Source organism: Triticum urartu, chromosome 1A, assembly GCF_056163025.1.
Source record: "Triticum urartu cultivar PI428250 chromosome 1A, HENAU_Tu73, whole genome shotgun sequence".
Lineage (NCBI taxonomy): Eukaryota > Viridiplantae > Streptophyta > Magnoliopsida > Poales > Poaceae > Triticum > Triticum urartu.
This window is the reverse complement of record NC_141873.1, coordinates 483,584,460-483,611,742: the sequence shown is the minus strand read 5'-3', so window position 1 is coordinate 483,611,742 and position 27,283 is coordinate 483,584,460. Positions and strand designations below refer to the sequence as shown.

The 27,283-nt window shown below is 44.4% G+C and overlaps 1 non-coding gene and 1 pseudogene across 1 annotated transcript; one reads left to right on the top strand and one right to left on the bottom strand.

The window, feature by feature from the left end:
* Window positions 1-910: 910 nt before the first annotated feature.
* LOC125520841 (uncharacterized) lies at window positions 911-25,676 on the bottom strand. The gene is made up of 17 exons (XR_015613953.1): window positions 25,343-25,676; window positions 23,243-23,278; window positions 22,998-23,136; window positions 22,410-22,668; window positions 22,075-22,306; window positions 16,994-17,144; window positions 14,066-14,117; window positions 12,796-12,956; window positions 12,150-12,210; window positions 6,490-6,712; window positions 6,230-6,380; window positions 5,520-6,113; window positions 2,218-2,279; window positions 2,077-2,135; window positions 1,571-1,893; window positions 1,229-1,360; window positions 911-1,142 (listed from the first exon to the last, which is right to left on the bottom strand). It is a non-coding gene; the product is annotated as an uncharacterized LOC125520841 (transcript).
* LOC125533309 (small nucleolar RNA Z247) lies at window positions 7,780-7,918 on the top strand (annotated as a pseudogene).
* Window positions 25,677-27,283: the final 1,607 nt, after the last annotated feature.

Sequence of the window (27,283 nt, the reverse complement as noted above, 5' to 3'; positions counted from 1 at the left end):
TTCCCTGGACCATGCGCACACGGGAACTACGTGCACCGGGCTGCCCTTTTTGCTCTATGAAACACTTCATTTTGCAAACTGCACAATGCACTTTTCGACTACAGAGTTTTGCCGGCAAATTTGAACATATGTTTGGACCACAACAACAGCATGCATGGCTCCTTTGATCATGATAAGAGGTACTTTCTCCGTCACTAGTGTCAAAAAATGTCTTACATTATGGGACGGAAGGAGTAGTTGAGATCAGTTGCCCTAGCAGCAGCGTGGACAATTTAGAAAACAAGAAACAACAGTTGTTTTAGTTTTATGGGACAGCTCGGTAGTAATGCAAGTTCTGTAATATTCAAATATTTAATGCACCATATGGATGGCCACTAGTGGAGCTTTGATCGAAAATAAGATGAGGCATGTATTCGTAAAACTTATAAATGCATAAATAAGTAAGGGGAGGTCAACATTGATTGCCTGATGATGAACTTTTTTTTCGAAAAGGGGGGACTCCCCGGCCTCTGCATCAGAACGATGCATACGGCCATCTTATTAAACAAATAAATCCTGATGATGAACTAGGTTGTAATTTTGACGATCAGTTAGCAAATGAGCTCCAATTAGTGCTTCATAATCAAGGAAAGTACATGCTTAAGGGGGACGGGTGCATGACCCAGATTGGAGGTCAAGTAACAATCTTAAGACTTCATGGCTCATGGGACAATTTAGTTCCAGACAAGGGCTTTTGTTTCTCTGGTCTGGTGTTAAAAATCTCTGAATGTCTTTCTTTTTATTTGTTGCTACGAACTTTGTACTGTTGGTTTCCTAGGGAAATTGGAGGGGAAACCCTCTTTCTAGGCAATAATCACTTTGATGCGTCCATCAAATGCTTTTTGGAGAAACGGGCCAAATAAAAGTTGATCTATAGCATCCGACTAAGATCGAGTCTGCATTCTCTTAGTGCAAGACTGTACATAAGTAGAAAGAAGTACCTGTATGTATTACTATGACACATCCAGCTCAAAGACTCGCACGGTCCCATCAAGCGAACCAGTAACTAGTGCCCGAAGTTCTGGGTGCCAACAAAGAGCACTGAGACCCTTTTCATGTCCTTGGAGGGTATCGACGCAACTGTCTGTCTCTAGGTCCCAGATCTTATTGAATAAGAAAGTGAAGCAACATATTAGTATTCACATATAAATGCAAATGCATTGTTCTGTTAAGAAGCCATATGTAATACCTTTGCGTCACCATCTGAAGATCCACAAATCAAAGACTGCTGAAAATACCGTGGGTGGTAATGAACAGAGAGTAGACCACCCGGATGGCCATCCCACGTGATGTTGCACGTTCCAGAGTGAATATTCCACATCTGTAAATTGCAAGCATTTGCTCAGAAAAAAAAAGATAGCAAATTTGCAAGCATTGGGTAGTGCAGTCCAAGGCCCAAAGAGTATATATTTCAATCAAGAACCGTGTATAGTTTTGTTTATCAGATTCAGTAGAGAGGAAATAAAACCTTGACTGTGTGATTCAAGGAAGCACTCGTGAAGCTTTCGCTGTTCCTCGGGTTAAATATTACTTGTGTGACTGTGTCATCGTGGCCCTCAAAAGTTCGAGTACACTGCCATTCGTTAGTCCAGTCCCAAAGCTTAATCTTGTGGTCATCAGATGCTGACAACACAAATGAATGAGTTGGATTCACTGCCAAAAACATGATGCGCTGACTATCATGAGCTTCTTCGATCATTTCGACATCTTCCATCGTGATATAATCGTACACATAGATGCACCCATCGCCGCTACCAACTACAAACCACCCCTCTCGTTCAATAAATTTTGCCGAATATGCTGCAACGGGGAAGATAATATTAGAATTGTAGTTCTCGAAGGTGATCACTGCTGCTGAAGTTCACGGCAAAAACCAAGTTATATTTAAGAAAGTTGAATAGGGTTAGGAAGCATGCCTGGCTCTCTAGTGACTTCAGTGGAGTTCACCTCTACCTGCACAAAAAGAGCATTACTTGATCAGTTCTTAATGCTCAGTCCACGGTCTAGCTCACTATACAGACCACGGAGGATGACAACACACCTGAGTTTGGTAGTTCCAAATGCAAACATGACCCCTCTTGTTGCTTGTCAAGATCCTGCATTTGATGACGGGAAATAGAAAATCAGAGGGAAATCATTTAATTAGCAAGCACCTCCCGGTAATTAGCAAGCACTCACCATGGTTCCGTTGGATGGTCATCTACAGACAACACCTCCCGGTAATTAGGACCATCTATGATCTAACCCCCAAAAAGACCAACCGAAGTTAGAGGATTTTCTGATAGTCAAGTACTAGAAAGGAACAGAAAAAGAAATATCACTACCCTGGAAACCACACTAAAAAACTAAGACAGTGCAAATATTAGATATTCACTTCTGCTTCGGTACAACCCCCTAAACACAAGAACGGCTCAGATTAGCCGATACCTCTTGTTTATGAAACCGCAAAAAATCATACATGCTGCAGGATTCGAACATAGGTCCTCGAGGAATTAGCACAGCCACATTAACCAACTAGACAACCGGAATCAGGTGCTATGTTTACTTTTTAACACTTAAAATAGAATACTGGAAAAGCGCAACATTTTCTGTCTGCTATTTTCCTTTTCTTTTTTGTTTCTTAAATGCGTGAAGTTTTTATAATTCGTGATTTTTTTAGAAAATGACGACAAAATTTCAAATTCTTGAATCTTTCTTCCAAATCAGTGAATTTTTTCTCAAAATTGACCAGTTTTCTTCACAAATTCGTGAACTATTTCGCAAATTGGCGATTTGTTTTTGAAAATTGTTGAACTTCTTTATAAAATTGACGAGCTTTGTTTCTAAATCAATGATTTTTTTTCAAATTTGTGAATTTTTTCCCAAATCAATGAACTTTTCTTCAAAATCAATAAACTTATTTTGAATTTTTATGAACTTTTTTCAAAATAAAAAAAGAAACAAAAAAACAAAAAAAAAATAAAAACCCATGTAAAAACTGAAGAAAAAACCAGCCCGGTTGAAAAGGAAAACCAAAGTCTTTCTTTTTAGCGTTATATTTGACGCACTACAAAAGATTGAAAAAGAAAAACTTAGACCATGATCAACAGAGGTGAGTAGGCAAGATGGCTCCATCTAAGAGCACGTCGTTTCCCGACATGCTTGAAATGGCCCCAATTTTTTTTCATGCCTTGTATGACTAATTCAAGGAACCATGCCAAGTTGTTTTGGTTTTCGACAAGTTTTGCATTTTCCAGAGTTTTCTCGGTCAAAAACGCCCGATAAATAGGCGGACGTGTCACAACTTGCATACGGTGTTAGAAATCGTTCAAACCTGGCATGGATGACTACCATGGTCATGCCCACCTGGTTGAAAAGGTTGGGGTCATTTTAGGAATGTCCAAAAATAGACCATGTTTAATGGAGGATGTTCGGGTTGGCTAGAAGACTCCCTGAGGGTACATTGTTTCTCAACATCCTTCAAATGGCCTAATTTTCCCACCTCCTTCTATGATCAAATCAAGGCACCATGTCAAACTGTTTGAGTTTTTGATAATTCTTGCATTTTTTAGAGTTTTCTCGGTGAAAACTGGCTGATAAATGGCTGGACGTGACACAACATGCATATGGTGTGGGAAATTCATTCAAACCTGACATGGATGCCTACCATGGGCATGCCCACCTACTAGAAAAGGTTGGGGTCATTTCATGCATGTCCAAAAATATATCATGTTCAACAGAGTGTGTTCGGGTAAGCGAGAAGGGTCCATTTGAGGGCATGTTTTTGCGGCATCCATTAACTCACCCCAAATATTTCCATGATCTTATATGATCGATTAAACGCACCATGCCAAGTTGTTTAGGTTTTCGACAAATCTGATCTTTTCTGGAGTTCTCTCGGTTAAAACAGGCAGATAAATGACAGGACGTGTCACAACTTGCATATTTTGTCGAAAATCGTTCAAACCTGGCATGGATCCTTACCACGGGCATGCCGCCCTGCCTGCAAACGTTGGGGTCATTTAAAAAAAATCAAAACTAGACCATGTTCAATGGAGGGTGCACCCGGATGGGCATGCCCATGGTAGGCAACCATGCTAGGTTTAACAATTTCCGACACCATATGCAAGTTGCGACATGTTCGACCATTTTATCGGTCTTCTTTTACTAAGAAAACTCCAGAAAATGCAGAATTTGTCGAAAACCAAATCAATTTGGCATGATGCCTCGAATTGCTCATAAAAGGCCATGAAAAAAATTAGGTCCATTTCTTCTTCTTTTTTGCTGGGGAAATTGGGGCCATTTCAAAGATATTGAAAAATAACGTGCTCTCAGACGAACCGTTCTAACCTTACTGAATAATCTTCATTGAACATTGTGTTTATTGGACATCCTTGAAATGACCCCAACTAATAAATACAAAGGGATAAAATATAAAACAGTAAGTGTTTTTTTAAAAGCATTTAATAAAAAATATAGAAAAAAGAATTTAAAATCATTAGTTTAAAAAGTTAGTTAAAACATGTATTTTGGTATTGAAAAAAGAGAAAAGTGAATTAACAAAATAAGAAATGAAATGAAAAAATAGAAAATAAAATAAAACGCTTAGGCCTCGGCCTAACTAGGCGACGGCATTGCTCCCGTCGGGCGCGTGTGGGCCTGCTCCAAGAGCTCACGGATTTGAAAAAGTTCATCAATTTTTTACACAATATTCATGGATTTGAAAATTTTCAAAAAAAAAGCTCACTAAGGAAATTTGCAAAAAGGTTTTCTCGGTTTTGGGAACCTCGGCTTCCCAGCCATTTTTTTTCCGGTTTTGGGACGTTCTCGGAGGTCGTGAACCGTGATTTTTGGTTTTCTTTTTTATCTTTCCTCTTGTTCATTTTTTTGGTCTTCCCTGACTTTTCGTTTATTCTATTTGTTGTTTCTATTTCTCATAAATTAAATTTTTCAGAATTAAAATTTTGTTCATATTTTTCTGGAATTCTAAATTGTTACTGATTTTCAAAAAATGTTCATATTTGAAATTTTTGTTCTTTTATAAAAAAATTGTTCGTGTTTTGACATCCTAAGCAAGTTTGAAAGGCATGAACATTTTTTTCTGAAATTTATGTACAATTTTTAAAAAACAAATATTAGTATTTTAGAACAAAACAGGAAAACTAGAAACCCTAACGAAAACCGTGCAAAAAAAAGAAACATAAACCAAAGAGTGAAGGTGCTGTGTTTTTTTCTTGGCGTTATGTCTCTCGAACAAGAAGAAGAAAACAAGGTTCGTTGGCAAATCAGATATGCTAGCCCAGATGGTTTGTGCGGCCACACATAGTCCGTGCCGGCTGTAGTTCGAATCCAGCCGAGGACATCCACTTTTTGCGATGGGTATCATACAAACGTACAGCGTATACGATAGAAAAGTAAGTACACCTTGTGAAAAGTCCATACTCTATCCTTTATACGTTTTATGAGGGAGGGTGTACCGAAGCATTGCTTTAGATATTTACTTTGGTCTCAGCTGAAAGGTCGTCAGAGATAGTTTCAGCTAGTGGTTCGCAAGCAACCGGAACTTTCACCTCATCGCCGATAGAGTCAAGGAACATGGCCACGGAAGCTGGGTCGACACTGTCGAGGTCCTCATGGTGTGCAATACTGCTTTGTAGTATCAGACCATCGTCGCTGTTCGACGGTGGCGACTTCTTCTGTTCGCGCATTATCACAGTGAGAATGTAGGTGCACTTTGGCGGGACAACGCCACACAATGGCAGCTTTGTAAGGTACCTCCTTGGGAATTTGGTTTCAAGCCTGAAGGCAATAGGATCATCTCTGTTGTTCATTAGGTAAAGCGAGCTGGAGGTCAACCTCTTTGGCCCAATAGGGAAGTTTATCCGCCCGGGTTGCAGGCTGAGAAGGCCATCAGATGTTATCTGTGAAAGTCCGTTTAGCATGTCGACAATTTTTTCTATTGAAGGTCTCTTACGCCGATCAGTCTCCACACACTCTAGTCCAATGTCGATGCATGCTTTTATTTGGTTGCGGCAATCTGCATCTAACCACGAGTACTCCGACGCTATGCGCTCCTCTGTCCAATTATCACGCACCTACATACAGAATTGGAATTATCATCCGTCGAGCCAATATAAAAGAAATGTGACATAAGCTTCTAAATATCAATCTCCAGATCATTAAGGCCTAAACTGTATCGAGTTTTCCTTACGTTTTTAATAAATCCCAGTCCAGACGGGTCGTTCTCGGCGGGAAGAAATTTCTCTCCTGTGCTGGTCTCCATGATGAGTAGGCCTAAACTATAAATGTCTGACTTGGTGGAGATTTCACCCCTGTAGAGATATTCCGGAGCTACGTATCCACTGAATACCAATAATATTAAGAGCATAATAAGCATTACCGGAGAGGATAAGGGGCAATTTACTTCATAATAAACGAACAATATCTTATCACAGTTTGTGTTTGACTTACTATGATCCCACGACATTTTGTGGATTCGCCAGTGTTTGTTCTTGACCAAAGAGTCTCGAGAGACCGAAATCCGCAATTTTCGGCCGCATATAATTATCCAACAATATGTTTTGTGACTTGAGATCCATATGAACAATAGGAATTCTATGTAGAAAGAGTAAACCATTGCAAACCCCTTTAATTATTTTTAATCGTGTCTCCCAGTCCATTTTCCTGGGTACTTCTGACGAAGTAAAACAATAAACTGTTTAAGCACTCTAAGATGATTAGATCCAATAGTATTTATTTCGTTGAATCCTGACAACAAGAGATATATTTGCAGATGCAAATTTGGAGTTAAATATTAGTATAATATATTACACAATCGCTCTCGAGTTAAGACTCCTCTAAGCCATACACTTGGGATTGATGTAGATGACAAATATCTTTACTTTTCTCTAAAGGAGGTTAAACCTCCAGCCTGCACCATTGTGATGCACACATTTATCTTTATTAATAGTCTTAGAACAGTTCTTACATGTTAAACGTGATATGCAAGACGTACTGGTCCCACCTGGGCCGAACTAGGTTAGTTAGAGATAGAGTTAGGTAATATTCTTGTAACCTCTTTCATCTCTATCTTCTCTCTTTAACTTGGTTCTCAATATGTAATCTCAACAGTCTGTATGCATATCTCAGGGATACGCCCCTGCCTATATAACACGAAACCGTCGCCTCCAACGAGGTACGACGTTCATCGCTAGTTTACATGGTATACAGAGCCTCTTCTATCCACTACATCGAGAAAAAAACCCATCTCCATCGCCAGCCATGTCGTCCTCCTCAAGCATCGGCCAGTCCTCCCTCCCTGGGCAGGTCACGGAGAAGCTCACCCGCACCAACTACGTGTTGTGGCGTGCGCAGGTGACACCGCAGCTGAGGGGAGCTGGTTTCTTCGGCTACGTTGACCAGACCATGCCGGAGCCCGCCAAGTTCCTCACCACGAAGGACAAGGATGGGAAAGAAGAACAGACGCCAGATCCTTTTCACGCGATCTGGTTCAAAGAAGGACAGCAGGTACTTGGATACTTGCTAAACAATCTCACCAAGGAAGTTCTTGTGCAGGTCACATCCATAGCTACGCCGCATGAACTCTGAGCTGCTCTTGCACACATGTTCTCGTCGCAGTCCAGAGCTTGCGTCAACAACATCCGCGCCACACTCTCCACGGCGCAAAAGGGCACACAAACGGTGGCGGCGTACTTTGCTCACATGCGATCTCTCGCAGATGAGCTTGCAGCCGCGGGAAAGCCGATCGATGACGATGAACTGGCTTCCTACATCACCGCCGGCCTCGACATGGAGTACCAGCCTCTCATCTCCGCCAACGACGCCCGCACCGAGCCCATCAGCCTCGACGATCTCTTTGCTCAGATGAGCAGTTTTGACCAGCGCCTTGCCCTCTACAACGGGGCGGCTTCTGGTGGAGGCTTCAAGTCCTCTGCCAATGCGGCTGTCCGTGGCCGTGGAGGTGGCGGCTCTCGCTACCGCGGGCGCAACAAGGGCAAGCCATCGGGCGGAGGCAACAGCGGCAACGGCAACTCCTCCAACAATGGCGGCGGAGGCGGGCGACCCTTCTACAACAACAACAGGGGTCGCCGCAACTCCTCTGGCAAGCCTCGCGCGGGCCCTGACGTCACGCGCTGCCAATTTTGTGGCAAGCTGAGCCACACAGCAAGGGACTGCTGGTACCGTTTTGAGGAAGATAAGGAATCTTCCCAAGATGAGAAGATTGCAGCAGCGGCAGACGGCTCCTACGGAGTCGATACCAACTGGTATGTGGACAGCGGTGCGACAAACCACATTACAGGCGAGCTGGAGAAGGTGACCGTACGTGAGAAGTACCGTGGACAGGACCAAGTTCACGCTGCCAACGGAGAAGGTATGAGAATTAGTCACATTGGTAATTCAGTATTTAAAACTCCCCATAGAAAAATCCATCTAAGAAGAATTTTGCATATTCCTAGTGCCTCGAAAAATCTCCTTTCCGTTCATCGCATTGCCCTTGATAACCATGTCTTTCTTGAATTTCACCCGTTTTTCTTTTTGATCAAGGATCAGGTCACGAAGAAAACCCTATATCGAGGTAGATGTGTTCGAGGGCTTTACCCGTTGATTCCGGAGCTTAGGAGACTGAATAAACAAGCCTATGGTGTCACCAAAGTCTCGTCAACACGGTGGCATGATAGATTAGGGCATGCATCTTTTTCTTTGATCAATCAAGTGCTTAGGAAAAATAAGCTCCCTTTTGTTGGTGAGCGTAGTAGTGAAACAATTTGTGATTCATGTCAACGTGCTAAGAGTCATCAATTACCTTATCCAGTGTCTACAAGTATTTCTACCAAACCTCTTCAACTTATATTTTCTAATGTTTGGGGGCTTGCCCCTACCTCGGTTGGAAGACACTCTTATTACGTTAGTTTTATCGATGACTACAGCAAATACACATGGATATATCTTCTTAAGAAACGATCCGATGTGTTTCAAGTGTTTCACAACTTTCAAGCACTTGTAGAAAGAAAATTTGATTGCAAAATCCTCGCTCTCCAATCTGATTGGGGAGGAGAATACAGAAATCTAAACTCATTCTTCCAACAAATTGGCATATCTTACCATGTGTCTTGTCCTCATGCTCATCAGCAGAATGGCTCTGCTGAGCGTAAGCATAGGCACATCGTTGAAGTGGGTCTTGCCTTGCTTCCTGCCGCGTCCATGCCACTAAAGTTCTGGGATGAAGTGTTTCTTACCGCCGTTCATCTTATCAACATATTGCCTAGTCGGGTCATCAACAATGAAACTCCGGTAGAACGCTTGCTTCACACCAAACCAGACTATACTTTCTTAAGAGTGTTCGGGTGTGCATGTTGGCCCAATCTTCGCCCATACAATAATCGCAAGCTCATGTTTAGATCAAAACAATGTGTTTTTCTGGGTTACAGTCCACAACACAAAGGTGTAAAATGCCTGGATGTGTCTACCGGACGTGTATACATCTCCCGTGACGTTGTGTTTGATGAAACTGTTTTTTCCTTTGCACATCTACATCCAAATGCCGGTGCCCTTCTCCAAAAAGAGATCCTTCTTTTACCATCTCATCTCACCGGCGTTGCCCATGGGGACGAATTAAATACTGATGATCCATTATTGACTAATCCTCTTACTAATGGTGAACATGAGTGTTGTGATGAAACAGAAAAAATGGTGCAGAAAATGCTGAAGAAATTGATCAAAATCAATATTTTATGCGTCCTGGACAAAGCAGCAGCAGTACAGAGGCGAATCAGCCTCGGGATTGCAGCGTGGCAGTCTCGGGATCCTCTCCCTGCAGGTCTGCCCCGCAATCTCCTACGGGATTCGTGCCAGGTGCAGCAGATCGGTCCGCCCCGGGACTTGTGCCGCGTCACGACGCCAACGGCGGCTTGGTGGATGGCGGCTCGGTGCGCCCCTCCGCTCCGCACCACTCGTCGCCTACCGCATGGCCTGGGCGATTCGGCAACGACCGGCGCTGCTACGTGCGGCGCGCATCAGGACGCGGCACGGAAACCCGTCCAGATCTGGCTGGGGCCGCGCCATCATCAGCTCATCATGAGCCTGCGGCGGATGTGGGGGCTGGTGCGGGATCCTCTGCGCCTGTTCCCTCTCGCTCACCGCCTGCTGCAGCCATAGAAGATCCACCCGCGTCGCCCCAGCCCGACAGGTCGCCATCAGGATCCACGGTCGATCCTGCTACGAGATCTCCTGAGCAGTCAGCGGGATCTTCTGCACCAACTTCTTCACCATTACGAACAAGGCTTCAAAGGGGAGTAACTCAACCCAAAAATTATAAAAGCATAGTAAAATTTGGTCTTGCTTGTACCACAGATGAACCAACTACTGTTGCTGAAGCCTTAAGTGATACACAGTGGAAGAAGGCTATGCAAGAGGAGTACGTGGCGCTTCAGAAAAATAAAACCTGGCACCTACTTCCTGCATGTCGAGGTAAAAACGTGATTGATTACAAGTGGGTCTACAGAATTAAGAGAAAATCTGATGGAACCATAGATCATTATAAAGCTAGACTCGTTGCAAAAGGTTTCAAGCAACGGTATGACATAGATTATGAGGACACCTTTAGTCCTGTTGTGAAGGCTGCTACTATTCGTCTTGTTTTGTCTATTGCTGTGTCTAGGGGATGGAGTCTACGTCAACTTGATGTACAGAATGCGTTCCTTCATGGCATTTTGGAAGAGAAAGTGTTCATGCGACAACCTCCTGGGTTTGAGGACAAAAACAAACCCTTCCATGTGTGCAAACTTGATAAGGCTTTATATGGACTAAAGCAAGCTCCTAGGGCATGGTATTCTAGATTGAACTCAAAACTTCAAACACTTGGGTTTACTCCTTCTAAGTCTGACACCTCATTGTTTATTTACAATAAGTCAAATACCTCCATATTTGTCCTAATATATGTTGATGATATTGTCGTCACGAGTTCATCAAATGAGGCTGTTACAGGACTGCTAAAGGATTTAAACTCTGAGTTTGCTCTTAAGGATCTATGAGACTTGCACTATTTTCTTGGGATTGAAGTTAAGAAGAATGGAGATAGTCTTCACTTATCTCAAGAAAAGTATGCAACTGATCTTGTAGCCAGAGCAAGGTTGCAGGGCTGTAAGCCAGCTCCAACACCTTTATCCAGTGCAGAAAAGTTATCCTTGTCAGAAGGAGACCTCTTGAATCAATAGGACAGCACCAGGTACAGAAGTATGGTTGGTGCACTACAGTACTTAACTCTGACTAGACCTGATATCTCTTTTGCTATCAATAAAGTATACCAATTTCTTCATGCACCCACTACAGTACATATGACAGCTGCAAAACGCATACTCAGATATGTTAAAGATACCTTGAGCCTCGGATTAACGTTCAGCAAGTCATCATCAACTCTTGTTAGTGCATTCTCTGATTCTGACTGGGCAGGTTGTCTGGATGATAGGCGCTCAGCAGGTGGTTTTGCAGTTTTCTTTGGTCCTAACTTAATCTCTTGGTGTGCAAAGAAACAAGCTACTGTATCCAGGTCTAGTACATAAGCTGAATATAAAGCATTGGCTAATGCCACGGTAGAAATCATTTGGGTTCAGTCCTTGTTGAGAGAGTTTGGTATGCGTTGCAAGCAAGCTCCATGTTTATGGTGTGACAATCTTGGTGCTACATACCTTACCGCTAATCCTGTTTTTCATGCAAGGACCAAACACATCGAAATTGATTTCCACTTTGTCAGAGAAAGAGTTGCTGCCAAGAAATTGGACATTCGGTTTATTCACTCTCAAGATCAGGTTGCAGATGGTTTTACCAAAGCCTTACCTACAAGAAGTTTTGAAGAGTTCAAACGTAATCTCAACTTGACCAAATTGTGATTATGGGAGGGTGTTAAACGTGATATGCAAGACGTACTGGTCCCACCTAGGCCGAACTAGGTTAGTTAGAGATAGAGTTAGGCAATATTTTTGTAACCTCTTTCATCTCTATCTTCTCTCTTTAACTTGGTTCTTAAGATGTAATCTCAACAGCCTGTATGCATATCTCAGGGATACGCCCCTGCCTATATAACACGAAACCGTCGCTAGTTTACATTACACAACCTCTTGTCTTAGATATAATATCAAATTGTATGCAGCTAACCAGTTCATCCAAAAACTCGATCTATTAAAGAAAAATGGGCAATCTATTTAAACAAAAGTAATTATACTTGATTTCTCCTTCTGATAGTTTGCAATATATTCCATGTTTCATTCTGTACTACTCCCTCCGTCCCACAATATAAGACGTTTTTGCAGGGATGAAATGAGTATATATAACAAGCCTGCATAAACACCAATTAATAGTGTAATCAGTACATGAATTAAAATAGAAACGCAAAAAAAGCCGAATAGTGTATTACATACAAAAAGATTCTTATTAAGGCTTCCTTCAGGTAAATATTCATAGCACAGTAAACCTTCGTAGACGTCTGCAACAATATATCTTCCATTGTTTAGCACCACTTTCCTTTGTCCTTCATGGCAGTAGCCAACCAAGGGGACTATATTTTCATTTTTGAGGGCCATAATATTTTGAACTTCATTGTTAAACGCTTTGTCACGTCCTAGTGGCGCGTTTTCTGCAAGTTTCTTTACAGCAATAATCTCACCATCTTCCAGAATCCCCTGTTTAACCTCACATTGGTTCTTTATTGGCATCCTTTTCAGCATCATTGAAAAGACAGAAACTGGTAAGGTAAAGTCGTACCTTATAAACTGTTCCGAATAAACCGGTGCCAATTATTCGGTCCTTGGAGAAGTTATTCGTAATATTCTTCCATAGTTGTAGCGGCCACATCTTCCGTTCTGCACTCCCAGTGCCTGTCTTACCATCGTCGGTTTTAGCACTGCTGGTGTCAGGGGCCATTTCTGATGATCAAAACAGTTAAAAGGTTTACTTTCTTTCAAGATGTAGCACTGATGTGAAACTTTGACTTCTTTTTTACGCAGAGTGTCTTATTCTTAGCATCCTATACCGACGCAGTTATGTACGACTGCAAGCAAGGCGCACACGCACACGCCGTCCGTTATTGACCAACGCTCACAAACATTACACGGCTGAGCATGTGACTGAAACTACAAGAGACAAATGCGTGCTTGTGAGAAAAACAGTTATTATCGTGCGTGCCAGCAAAAAATGTAAATGATCAAAACAGTTAAAATGTCGGCACTCCTTTCTTTTGAGATGTAGTAACGAGTGCTCGTGAGAAAGGCAGCCAAGCCGACCAGAGAAGCTGCCCGATAGAGATTAGGCCCCAAGACGATGCCTCAGGGAGGTAACAAAGATACAATCATCGTCTGAACTGGTAAGATCCCGATCTGACATTTCTCTCGGAATACTAATCGCGAGGGGAAGAGGGAAGCTGACTCAAGGGATGCCTTGAGGTCCATGACATCTTGACTTAATAGGAGTGATATATTACTCATATCAACAGGGTGCATCTTTTTTCCGAAAACCAATCTCTAAAGAATCCCAAAGTTAACCGTGCTTGACTTGAAACAAATTGAGTATGGGTGACCAAGTAGGAAGTTGATTCCAGGTGCGACAAAAAAAAAACTAGTGTTCGATCCCGTCAGACATAACGACCAGGAACTAGTGGCTGTGGCCAGGGTGTTACACCCCCATTCTAAACTACTTATCCTAAGTCAAACATCTTCAAATTTGACCAAATTTAATTTAAAATATACTAATATCTACAACACCAAAGTTGTCTCATTAGGATCGTCATGTTATATATATTTGATATTGTAGATGTTAACATATTTTTCTGTATATATGGATAAGTTAATGAAGTTTAACTTAGAACAAACCTAAAAAATTTATAATTCTGAAATGAAGGAAGTAATGTTTAAGTTTTCCAAACTATGCAGCCTTTTTTCAATTTTGTAAGGACCTCTAATATTTTAAACCATGCAGAGAATGGTGTAGTTTTGCTCTTTCTTCATCAGAAAGAAAGAGTATCCACGGTAGAACTAACCTGGAGGTGTAGCCTGGAGGCCTCCCTTGGGATGGATGGTTTCCCCGTCCAACTGTCAAGAACAAAATATACAATTAGTCCAATAAGTTAAAAGAGCAGTCATATGTTTCTCTAGGGCATCTTCAAAGCGGACTTTCAAACCTTCCACAAGCATCTGGACCACATTCTCGAGAGGCATTTTGCCATCCAACAGCGATCCGCATTAGTCCGTGGAACGGGTTCGGACACCCACTTTTCCGTAAATCGGAAGCAAACCAAAGGGGCTTTAAGGGACTCCGAACACCAGTCACGTACGACCTCGACACCCTCGTCCCACCCAAAACCCTGCTCGGACCCCACACTCTATCCTTTCCTATTTCTCCGCATTCGCTTTCTCTCTCGCCGCCGTCGCCGCCGCCGCTCTACCACCCTGGCCACCCGCCAAGCCCTGGTGGATCTTCGACCTGTGATCATATTTACAACCTGGTGGATCTACAAGAAACACAACGCTCTTTCTTATCTTCATCGACGTGCAAACCAATATTGAACGCATGCTGCACGATCAGGGCCAAGGCCTGGCCGCCTGGATGAGGGTGAAGGCAAGAGAGACGTTGCCACGGAGATGCCTAGGCATGTAGCATTGTAACTTTAGGGTGTTGGCCCTTCCATGGACATATACGTAAGCACATATTCTATTAATTCATCGAGACGCAGAACTTTATGCGTTTTCTAGAAAAGGCTAAGAAATCGATCGCATAGCAAATTAACAATTTCGTTGCAACATTGGAACTTCAGCCCTAATAGAAAGGATGGCCTACATATTTACCATTTAAACTTCTTGGGGCTCAGGTGCTTGATACAATTCTTTATTTCTAGGTCATTTTGGCATGGCTAGCACTTTCAGGTGAGACAGGGACAGAAGTGTAAGTGTGGTACTACAAATGTAAGTCCACTCTATCACGAGCTGGACCACTATTATGTTTTGTTCGTACGTTACTATAAACTACTCCCTCGCAAAAAGCTTGTCGCTCAAATGGTTGTATCTAAAATACATTCATTTTTTTAGAATACGTGCGAATGTACATATTATATATTAAAGAAGAGGACGAAGGTAAAGAGCCCCTCCACAGTTTTGCTTACATTATACATGGAAGCCCACCCCACCTAAACATCTAGCTCTAACTCCTCCCACTAGCCCACCTAGCCAAAAGCCTCGGAGAAGACATCCACCTCTCCCTTTACATTTCATGCTTGCTTCCATGATCTACTCCCTCCGTTCCATATTACTTGTCGCTGATTTAGTACAAAGTTGTACTAAATCAACGACAAGTAATACGGAACGGAGGGAGTAACATTTTTGAGCGACAAGCTTTTTGGACGAGCAATTTTAACATAGTCCCTCTTAACTCTTCATTTCACATGAAGGTAAGAGTAATTAGACCCACTAATTAATGAAATCAATGACTCAGTTCTATTATATATTCTTACCTCTTATGTAAAAAGAGGAGGTAAGAGGGAGATGTTAAAAAACCTCGGTTGGCACAGAGGAAGTACTAGGCAATAGTAGCACAGAGGAAGTACTAGGCAATAGTTTTCCTCCAGCTCCGCGTACACTGCCACTCTTACTGCCAACATTAGGCCACCTTATGTGAAGCTGGCCTGGAGCTCGGATGCCCCTCCCAAATGTCAGTTCTTCGTCTGACTAGCTGCTCAAGATCGATGTCTAACGGCGGATAACCTTGCTAAGCGAGGGTGGCCCCATAATCCGCTGTGTCTGTTATGTCTACAAGAGCCTGAAACTGCTGCCCACCTGCTTACTTCTTGCTCTTTTGCGAAGGAAGTTTGGCACCTGACACTCTGCAAGCTGAACATGACCCCGGCTATGGCGGCAGTTCATGACGATTCCCTAGTTAGCTGGTGGCAGCGAACAAATGCTTCCATGGGAAAGGAAAGAGCGAAATGTTGGAGATCAATTTTGGCCCTGGTTTGGTGGAACCTCTGAAAAGAAAGAAATGATAGAACATTCAGAAATATTTCTTGTCACCCCACACAACTGTTTCTGAAGATTCAGGTCGAAGCAAAGGACTGGGTTGACGCTGGGCGTAAGCGTGCAATGGCTCTTGTAGAGCGCCCCCTAGAACCAGACTGATGTATCTCTAACCCCAATCCTTCTTCTCTAATCTTGTTTTTGTAACTGTTTATTTCTTCTATACACAATGAAAAGCAGTGGCCCTGCCTTTTTGTCAAAAAATAAAAATAAATAGTAAGTCTACTATGCATATGTATCTTATGTCTTAGAAGAAAAACTTCAAATTTGGACATTGTCTCTTGTGTGAATATCGCTATATCTTTTGGGTGAGTATGAAGTCAGGGTATAGCTTGGAAGTGTTTCAAGTAAATAAGATATTGTACTACATTTATATGATAATGAGATGTTGTACGTGCTACTAATAAGAGTACCTCTTTTCTCGCATTTTTTTATTTCTTCGGGTAAAGGAAATGACGATTATCTCATAAGTGATCTCACCTGTTCTGTTTGCAGCTCTAGGTTACCTATCACTATTTCTGTCTGTTCCAATCTACGGACAATGGACTGTACAGTTGGCCTTTCTTGTCTGTCACGTTTCATGCATTCCAGTGCTATCTGAATGCATATCTTGACCTGTTCACAATATACTTCGAGTTGTCTAGGCGACAATGTTTCCTGAATCTTTTTTCTCCAGCTGCCATGTACTCCCTCCGTTCTGAATTACTTGTCTTAGATTTGTCTAGATACGCATGTATCTAGCACTAAAATGAGTCTAGATACGGATCCAAGACAAGTAATTTAGAACGGAGGGAGTATCTGGCATCGAAACATGACAGTATAACCATATAGCACAAACAGGGCAAAGATGTTTTTTTCCAAAAGCAACGGTAATACTGATATGAAGAACTTTGTATTCTTACATGCTTAATAAACATTTTTTCTGACATGTAATCAATTTCGGAGTAGCGTTCACGACCAGCCATTAACTTTGCAATTATAACACCCAAGCCAAATATATCGAACTCTTTTGTCATTAGTCCATGATCTACATACTCCGGCGGCAAGTAACCGCTGCATGTAATTGTACATTGAAACAAATTGGGTCAGGTAAAGAAACATAATATGTCCAGGAAATGTCGAAAATAGATTGAACCCAAATTTATTTATAAACTAATCACAGTTTATGTATAATGGCACTGGCACTAGCAATTCCGAAAAACACAATAATAGTATACTACATTGTATGCAAAATACTGGTAAACTGAAAGACATGCTTTTGAAAGATTATTATCTTGAAATAGGCTTTCACCCCGCTTTATATATAAAGCAACAACCAACCAAGTGCACGGCTGAACGACACAAGGTGAGGAGGTAGCCCTTATACAACGCTAATCACAAGATACCGGATTACGCAAGACGCACGCGACTACACTATCGAGAAGAAGCACGGGAAGAACTGGTAACAACACCACACTATGCCCAATAACACCTAGGCTCCATGATAACGGTCCAGGAGGGAGAATGGCGCCAAGTGCTGCCGAGTCCACAATGGACACATGTTTTCAGTTGGAACCCGGGCATGGAGAGGAGCACCACAACGACGTCTTCAAGAAGATAACAACGTCCGCGGGCGTCGCTGTCCGCGGCGTCAAAGCGTGGAACTTTCGCTAGGCAACTCTCCCAAGCCACCACAAGGTCTCCAGGACGAGCGCGACGAAGTCAGAACTCCAGATCCAGATCGGGGCGGCGCCACTGCCAGGTGACAAATAGCGCACCCGAGCCACCCGCCACTCCACCTCTTGCCGCCCACACGACCAAGAGGGAAGGCCAACACCGCTGCCATGGTGCCCGTCAGAGAGCCAACCATGCGGACCGCCATCCAGGGGACGCCACCCCTGCGCCCATGTACGAGAAACCACCAATCACCCACATCACGGTGCACCCACCATAGTAGGAGGAGTGAAAGGCGTCTCCTTTAATTCCTGCCTGGCATCAGCCACCGGGCCTGGGTCGACGCCTCTGCGGTAGAAGACGTCCACGCCCGCGTCTCCAGCCAGTCCTGGTGGACCGGGGGAGACCCACCCCATGACTACTGACGGCCGTCGCCAAGCACGCTCGGCCGACGCCAAGTCCATGCATATGGTCTTTGACGCCGACCTGCCCAGCATAGTAACAGAGTCCCGACCACCACCGTCGCCCACCGCAACAGCGAGTAGAGGAACGTCATCGCCCACGGGCACCACCCGGACCAAGCCCACCATCGCCTACCCGGAGAGGGAGCTCCGACCCGTCTCAAGCCCAATCTGATTCGCCCGAGCATGAGCCCCAAGTCCTGGCCACCCCCGCCGCGCGAACAGCCCGTGCCACTGGCCCTAACCAAAAGGGAGGAGCTACCACCACATGCACCCCGCTGCTACACACCAACCGCCGCCGCCAAAGCTGCAGCGACGGTGTCGGCGACCCGTGCAACCACCTACGACCACCCAGACCGACCTCCTTGCTGCCGCAAGATCACATGGCAACCACCTACCAGGGGAGAAAAGAAGCTTCTCCAACCTTCCACCAGAGTCTGCGTCAACATGGCTGGAAGAGGCTCACCAACGGGCCTTGCAGCCATTCTGCAACATCCAGGTCCGCCCGCCGATGACACTGAGCGACCAAGCGTCGACAAGTGCACGAGGGGATGGCCAAGCACACCACGAGGAACTCCATATTGGAAAAACGAGGATGGTTGGATTGCGGGTTATGCCCCTTATGCAAACGGGAGCAAGAATCCGTTGATAATCTCTTCTTCAAATGTCGCACATGATTAGGCTTTGGGACATGCTCAAAGATTGGCTTCGACCTAAGTGCATCGATGCATCCATGTGGCACATGGTGCGCTGCACTAAAGATTGGTGAGTTGGATTATCCGACACTACCATTCCAAATAGAAAAGCTATGGCCTAGCTCACCATGCTCGCCTCTTGGACTATTTGGAATGAAAGGATGTGGTTTTTCTCACCAACATCAAGAAAGAAACAATGCTTCGGGTGGAAAATTGGGAACAATCATGCCGGGAGAGTAATGGCCTTTTGTAACATGAGGTGTTGTAATACAAATTCAAACCCTATTCTCTTCTTAATTACTGATGAGGCAAATCTTTTTTTTTCGAAAATCCAAAAAAAACATGAGCCCATCGGGAATCAACACAAGCAATAAAACCGAAGAGAACCCAACACAGCCACAACAAACAACCAGGGGGAAATATTGCCTGGCCTGGCCAACCCAACCAACACATAAACAGCGCACATAGCCAAGCACCTACCGACGATATTACAAAAACCAGACCATAATAGTCATCTCGCCTATGGCCTCATGAAAATACAAGTTTCTATTTCGCTAACACATCACACATGGATTTTTTCGGCGAAACACATTGCACAAGGTTACTAAGGTTGAGGCACATGTGATGTCTACATCAGTGGTGATTTAACCCTAACTATATGTGACGAGGCATCTTAAAACCTATTGAACATCCTAATGAGTACGCCACCTACTGGTTACCACTAAAAAGATAAGGGCATCTTGGTTCAAAAAAAAGATAAGGGCATCTCCAACGGTAACCCGCAAATTTCCTCCCACATTCATCCACGGATGCGCGGGGGAGGGGGGGGGGCATTCCACGGATATGGAGTGGGAGGCCGCCATCCAATCGTAGTCGCATAAATTCGGCCTTCCTCATTTTTTAAGTCCATACGATCAAATAGCCGCATACATAGGGTACAAAGGTTCAAATAGCCGCATGCACTAGCAGTTCGAATTTTAAAAAGTTCAAATATTACATCCCAACATTGTTTTCCCCTTTAACCACCCACTTATGATCAATCAGATCCTCCTTTAGCTGCTCGTGAGTTAGTCGATGCCGAATTAGTTGATGCATTTGAATAAAATCTTCAAATGTGGCCGAATTCTGATCTGGAAGTTGGATAGGATCACCAATGTTCTCAAATTCTAAAGCTATGGCAACATCGTCACCCTCAGCCTTGATGATCGTGTTGCGCATGATCACACAACATGTCATCACCTCCCACAAGGTCTCCAGATCTCATTGTTTAGCAGGTCCATGAACAACTGCAAAACAGGCCTGCAGAACTCCAAATGCCCTCTCGACATCCTTTCTAGCTGCTTCTTATCTTTGGACAAAGTGAGCCTTTTTATGGCCAACTGGGTTAGGGATGGCGCTGACAAAGGTAACCCACAGAGGATAGCTACCGTTAGCCAGATAGTAGCCCACATTGTACTCATGTCCATTGACAGTATAGTGGCAAGGAGGAGCTTTTCCTTCAGCCAACCTCGCAAACAACGGTGATTGTTGTAGCACATTGATGTCATTGTGAGACCCTAGCATGCCAAAGAAAGCGTGCCGATACAGAGATCTTGTGATGCAACTGCTTTAAGAATTATGATGGGCTTCTTAAGATGACCCTGATATTGCCCTTGTAAAGCCTTCGGGCAGTTTTTCCATTTCAAATGCATGCAGTCAAGAGATCCAAACAAACCTAGCCACACTCTTGCTTTGGAGGTTGCCAAGAGCTTCTCGGTGTCTGCCATAGTTGGTTCTCTCAGGTACTGAGGTCCGAACACCTCGACCATATCAGTTGAAAAACTAATCATGGCATCTCCGCATGTGCTCTCAGACATCCATAGGTACTCGTCCCACAAATCAGCGGTCGTGCCATATGCAAGCATCCGGAGTGCGACCGTGCATTTATGGTAACCAGAGAACCCAATCGTTCCCACGGTATCCTTTAGGATGAATTAGTCATCATATGACTGGACGCCATGGTACAAACGATCGAAGACAGTCTTGCACATCCGAAAATGACGGCGAAAATGGTCAGCGAAGAGTGCATCGGGGGCAAAGTAGTCGGTCGTTAGTGTCAAATGGTCGCGCGTCCTGTTGCAATTGAGCACTCGATGATCCTTGATCGAGCCCTTGAAATTGAGAACATACTACTCCGCACGCTCTGCGTCTTCAAGGACCGCCTGCATCATCATCGTCTCATCAAAGTACTCCTCATCCAATGAGCCATCAGACGATTCAACATACTGCTCGTATATGTACTCCAAATCGGAATCTATTGCTAGAAAGAAGGGCAAACTGTTTTTAGCTCCGGCGATTCATTGAACAGTTGCCAGGCATGGTGAGTATAGCAGTAGCGGATGGTACCTAGCAGGGCGGTCGGAGAACAGGAGTTGAACGGCGACGGAGGAGAAGCGGGTTGGAGCCCTGCTGGAGCGCTGGAGGTGACGGAAACGTAGAGTTCCGACAGGGGTGTGGCGTCGCAGCCGGGGTGGTGGAGTGGCGGCGAAGGCAAGAGAGACAGAAGGAAGAAGAGAAAATAGGGAGGATGGAGGCGCGGGGTCCGGGAAGGGTTTTGGATGGGCCAGGGGTGTCGGAGTCCTGTGTGTCTGGTATCCGGACTCCCGCAAAGTTTTCCACGCCTTCGGTTTGCGGGAGAAATCGTGCCCAGACCGCACCGCGGACTGATACAGGCCCGCGTTGGATAGCTTCGTCGCTCCGGACAGCACGGCCCAGACGGATGCGGGCGGTTTGCGGGTCCACCTTGAAGATGCCCTAATATAGCTTGGTAAGACTCGGTTTGTGGGTAGAACCTATGCTGCAGGAACACAAATCACCCAGCATATGCATGTTGGTTTTGGTATAAAATTTTCTAGCAATTGTCACTTAGTTTACTGATTAATACTTATTAAATATATATGATTTTCTCCAAGAATGAGTAAGATTCAATTATTATTTTTATTCTGTTATTTACTTTTAGTTAATGTACTACTATGGAAACGCAAATTCGCAAAAAAGAAAACCTATTTGGAAACACAAAGAAAGAAGGGGCTGGTACAAACGGAACATCTTTCAGATATGTGAAGTTGCTAAGCTTTGCAATTTCTCATTGCCAATAGCCAGATAGAATGTTTCGGCATGAGATAGCCAGCTTACCCTGTACCGACGGAACTGATGGTCTTTCTTGTGTTTTCATCGCCTAAGAGTCTTGATAAGCCAAAATCTGCAAGCTTTGGAATCATATTGTTATCTAGCAATATGTTAGCAGGTTTCAAGTCCAAATGCCATATTGGAAACTCCAACCCATGCCGAAGATATTCTAAACCCTGACAGATCCCTTTAATTATTTTGTATAGTATCTGCCAATTAAGTCCCGAGCATCCATCAGCTGTAAAAAAAGGCGAAAAATGGTGTACAGTCATTGTATAATTTACTAAAGCATGTTGATAATATGGTAAATAAGTAAAATGTGTGTGCACTAGTTTGATTACCAGAAATATGCTTGGCAAGGCTACCATTACGTACATACTCGAAGCAGAGTGCTGTATGCATCTTGTCAGCGATAATTGTCTTCCCATCATATTCTACAACAACTTTCTCTGATTCCTTGCAGAACCCCAATAGCTCAACAACATTTTGATGCTTGAGCCTCCTAAGGTTCTCGAACTCCTTGTGAAACTCCTTGTTATCAAATCCTGTCATGTTTTTAACTACCTTCACAGCAATCTCCTCACCGTTTTCACAAATACCCTGTTCAGCAACTCTTAAGCACCTTTTAACACTGACATCACTTTACTGTTACATGCAATTTAGGCTAATATTGCTATTTTCTTTTTTATTAAATTACAAAGTAGTAAAAGTTACTACAGAGATAATGATCAGATATTGTGCTTGTTTTAATGAATATCAATATCGTTTCAGAGAAAAGATCTGAAAGTTCAAGTAAAGTCAATATCACACATTTCAAACATATCTATTGTATGTTTGTACCGATTATAAAATTGTCCCACGGTCGACACTTAATAACAGCGGATATATTGTTTCTACATTAAAGACAAAGATTATGTACATAGTCATACCTTGTAAACTGTTCCGTATGCACCACGGCCAACTATTTGAGCCTCGTCGAAATCATTCGTAATATCTTTTAGAAATTGGTACGGTAGCTTACGTGGCTGACCACGTATGTAGTCAACCTTGTTCCCCATGCTACTGCTCCTTGTTAAAAAGAGAATACCTTTGGATAAGAACAAGTACATGTCTTTTCTTTTTACCTTGCAATGAGAAGTTAGAAAACATATGGTAGGAGAAACATGCAGCTTACTTGTCCTCTGCCATTCGTCCTCTTGAGCTTTTGCAACTGCATGTGCACAAAAAAGTTGTCACAATATAAAAAGAGGTATTACATACAGTACAGTTAAGATCTGGTGAGCTAATGTTAGATACAATATAGTTATGAAGATTCCCTCTTGTTTTAATTTGCTGATTGCCGATTAAAAATGATAGCATCTAGACAATTGAATAAGATGGGGTCCTGATGTTGTAAATTGAATAGAAAGATTTCGTTATTAAGACTAGTATGTTTTAATACTGTCATGTAAACAATACAAACTTCCAAAAAGGCACACTTGTTTTATCTGGCCAATTATCCAACTAGAAAATACTAAAAAGAGCAGATAGAGATGTTAAAAGGTTGTTTTTCAAAACGAAGGTTTGCCTCATCCATTAATAATTAATAAGAAGAGAGTTTCCCAGTCAATTTGCGAAAACGGACAAAAACCATCACAAACATCACACTCCATGTGGACTACTCCAAAACTATGGATCCACATGACCACAGAGGCAGAGCTTAAAACACGCCCAACACACACGATTGCAATCCGTTAACACTTGGGTCACAACATCACCATCGACTCACCGCAACAAGAGAACATGTCAACAAAGACGACAGACAAATCGGAGCCCCCGGATGCAGCGTCGAAAGCTGCATCATGAAACCACCCGCGCCTCTTCATCATCACCACCCTTCTTGCCTTTGCACTCGTAGGATTTCTTCTTGCGGGTGTTTGATTGAGGGTGAGCGTCACCCTCCTTGCATTTGTCCCACCGAGCATTTTCCCTCAAGAGACATCCAATTGCCTTTGATTTTGCAGGATCCAAGTTAGTTAGGAATTCACAAAGCTTGATGGCAAACATGTCGGCAACGGCACTCCGGCCACATCAACATCATCCCCCATAGGAACCACATGCCTAATGGACCCAGTCGAGTGCGTGACAGCAGTGTCAGGAGCAGCACTCCCCTCGTCTACCGACGCCTGACTAAGCTCCAAGGGAGGAGTAGTGAGCGCCCAAGCCACGATCAAGGGCACAAGCAAGTCCACCTTCAGATGCTCCATTAACGATCTTGAAACTGCCCCCTCACACATCATTTGTAGCTCAGCCATTATCTGCAGCACCGGAGTCACAACCACGGCAACATGATCACCCAAAGCAACAGGATCACCCATAGAGCTAGTTGGAGCAAAAACGACAAACACCCAGGAATCTAGATGAACAAACTTAGGCAAAGGTGTGACGTCTATGCGGACCTGACGGGGAGCTGTAATTTGCCAATGCTAGGGTGCGAGGTGGGACAAAAACGACGCGACAGGGCCTGCCAGTGAGCTAAGTCCCGATGACCATTCTCAAGGCAATGGGAGCACTGAGAAGGATCTCTGCAATCCGCTGCACGGTGCCCAATAGCAAAGCATATGCAACATCTACCATGAACAAGCAGGGATAGGACAGCCACAGTCAGGGATGGAGTCGAGTCGTGCCGCGGCAGCACCTCCTGTCATCCCATATTCGCCTCCTTCACCACACAGCTCCTCACGCGCGCACGTAGGTGAGCTCGTCGCCGCACTAATGTACAATTGTACAGTACACCCAGGGAGCTACAGGACCTTGCTCACCGGCACCAAAACTTCTCGCGGGAGCCAGCTATGGATGTGGTATGCTACACGTAGTGGTTGCCCGTAATGCTCAGGATACTCGACCTCACTCGTGCGGCAAGACGTCGCGGGTGCCAAGGTTATTGCGCTCATCCACATCGCCATCCCCGGTTGAGCTGGCAGCGGCGGCGGCGGCGGAAGGAGACGGCGAAAGGGGGGAGAGCAGAGAGCACATGCCGTGGAACCCGGATCCGGCCTCGCCGGACGCGGAGGAGGCTGGAGCACGGAGATCAGGCGCGGTGGCTGCCGCCCGCCTAGGCTGTCGGTCGCGAGAGGTTATTCATGTTGCGTTCCATGTTACTTACTACAAAAACTTATAAAAGGTTGAGAAGTTGTTTCATATCAAGTCGCGTTGTGAGACATACGCACAAAAGAGAAATAATTAAAGACCAGAAACAAGAGGCAATTGCAGGCTCAGATCTTGAACTACATACCAGATGTGAAGAGAGGACGACCATGCGCTCCGACTCCTCAGTCCTCACTCGTGTTTCAGCTTCTGTATCAGTAGTGCTAGTAAGCTCGAAAGGCAAAGCTTTATGCGCGGCCGTCCACTTTCACAGTATTCCCCACCCCACCAGCATCCCGATCTTTCAGACCCGATCGAACTGGCCTCAAACTTTGACAGAAATTACTCTGCAAATGACATTGTGTGCACGCGCTCAAGAGCGAGCGGGCCAGGGCTTCCAGGGGCCCGCCCCCTCCCCCGGTCGATTCTCCATCGCCGCGCTGCTCAGCCCCATCTCTGCCGCCCACCTCGGTGCCTCCACACTCGTTCTTCAGATCGGGAGCCGTCGGCCATTCCTCCACCTCGACGGCGTCACCCTCCCCGCTCTCCAACCCGCGTTGAACCGCCAGCCTGAAGTTGTTCTCAGCCGGCATGTCAGGATCAGTATAATTCACATGCAATGATGAGCTACTACTAATCCGTACCTTTCCTAAAAGAACATCTAAGCCCCACGGGCTCATTACCGCCGCCAGCCGGTCACCAGATCGCCTTTATCAGAACTAGTGATTGGGACGTCACCCTGTGGCGCCGCTTGAGAGGAAGTTGTGTGCACACATTCATTTAAAAAATATACATAGTTCTTGTCTTCGTTGAAAAAAACAACTTGGAAAAAAAATCCTCACCTGAATATAAAAAATACCACCGCAGCCTACCAGCGAGTGCCACTTTGCATAACCCTCATTTGAAAAATAACAAAGGTCCTCACCTCCATCTAAAAGGAAAAAATACATTAAAAAAATAATCCACACCTTCATCTAAAAAAATTCCAAAATATTTCTTACCACGGCCAACCAGCTTGTGCCAGGCATAGCTGGTTGGCTGTCCCTCACGCGTAGCTTAATGGGTTTTATGGATGGAGCGGAGGATGATATTTATCTGGTCACACGAATGTGATTGAGAGGGCGGTGTAAAAAAATCAAGAGAAAAATGATTTAATCCGGTGACCATCTAATGCTCCTTCTAATCCGAAAATTAAACCGATTTATTTTTACAGCAAACATTGCTTAATTAGTTTTTGGATGACGGTAACTGCCACACGTGTGGCATCTAGGGGGTTGAGCCGCACGCCTTGTGTGGCACGAGACAACCCCGCCCGCATGACGGCGTCCGGACGCACGCACCCACAGCCCACACGTCTGGTGTGTGGCACAATCGCCCACACGTACGGGCGATCCACCGCGCTGCCCGCACAACCGAACCCGCCCGTCGTCCCGGCCTTCCTTCGAACCCCAGTGCGACCTGCCGCCATCGTCTCCTACCTCTCGATCCCCTATCTCCATCGTCTTCCTTCTCTAGTTGTCATGGCAACCAGACCAGATCTCTAGCGCCACCCCACCCCCCCAAACACACCCCATCGCCCCCTCACTCTCTAGTTGCGACGATGAGCTAACAGGCCCATCTTCGATCTCCTACTCTTTCTCATCCTTCTTCTGTCCAAAAATAGTTGTAATTCCAGGTTTCCCACGAAGATGGCGACTAGATCTACACTGACATGGCAAACACACCACGGATTTGTGGTTATTCCCCTTTGCCCACCAACATATGCAAGATTTGCCATGTTTTATCCTAGATCTGAACTAAGCTTTTGAGTTGGATTGTTGCGAGTAGTTGCTCCAGAAGGTTGTGTAGGATTCACTAAATCAGGGGGGACTAAGGAGTAATTTGGGTGGTGCGTAGGGAGGGAGAAAATTAATTGCCACCCATATATGACGTTAGTTGCCACCTATCTTTGTCGTTAGCTGCCACCATGTTATGTTGTTAGTTGCTATCATATTATGTTGGCTGTTGTCATCGGTAAAAAATGATAGTTGGCATCCAGATTTTAGAAAAAAGGGAATGAATGTGCATGTCCTACTTGCCATGATGTATT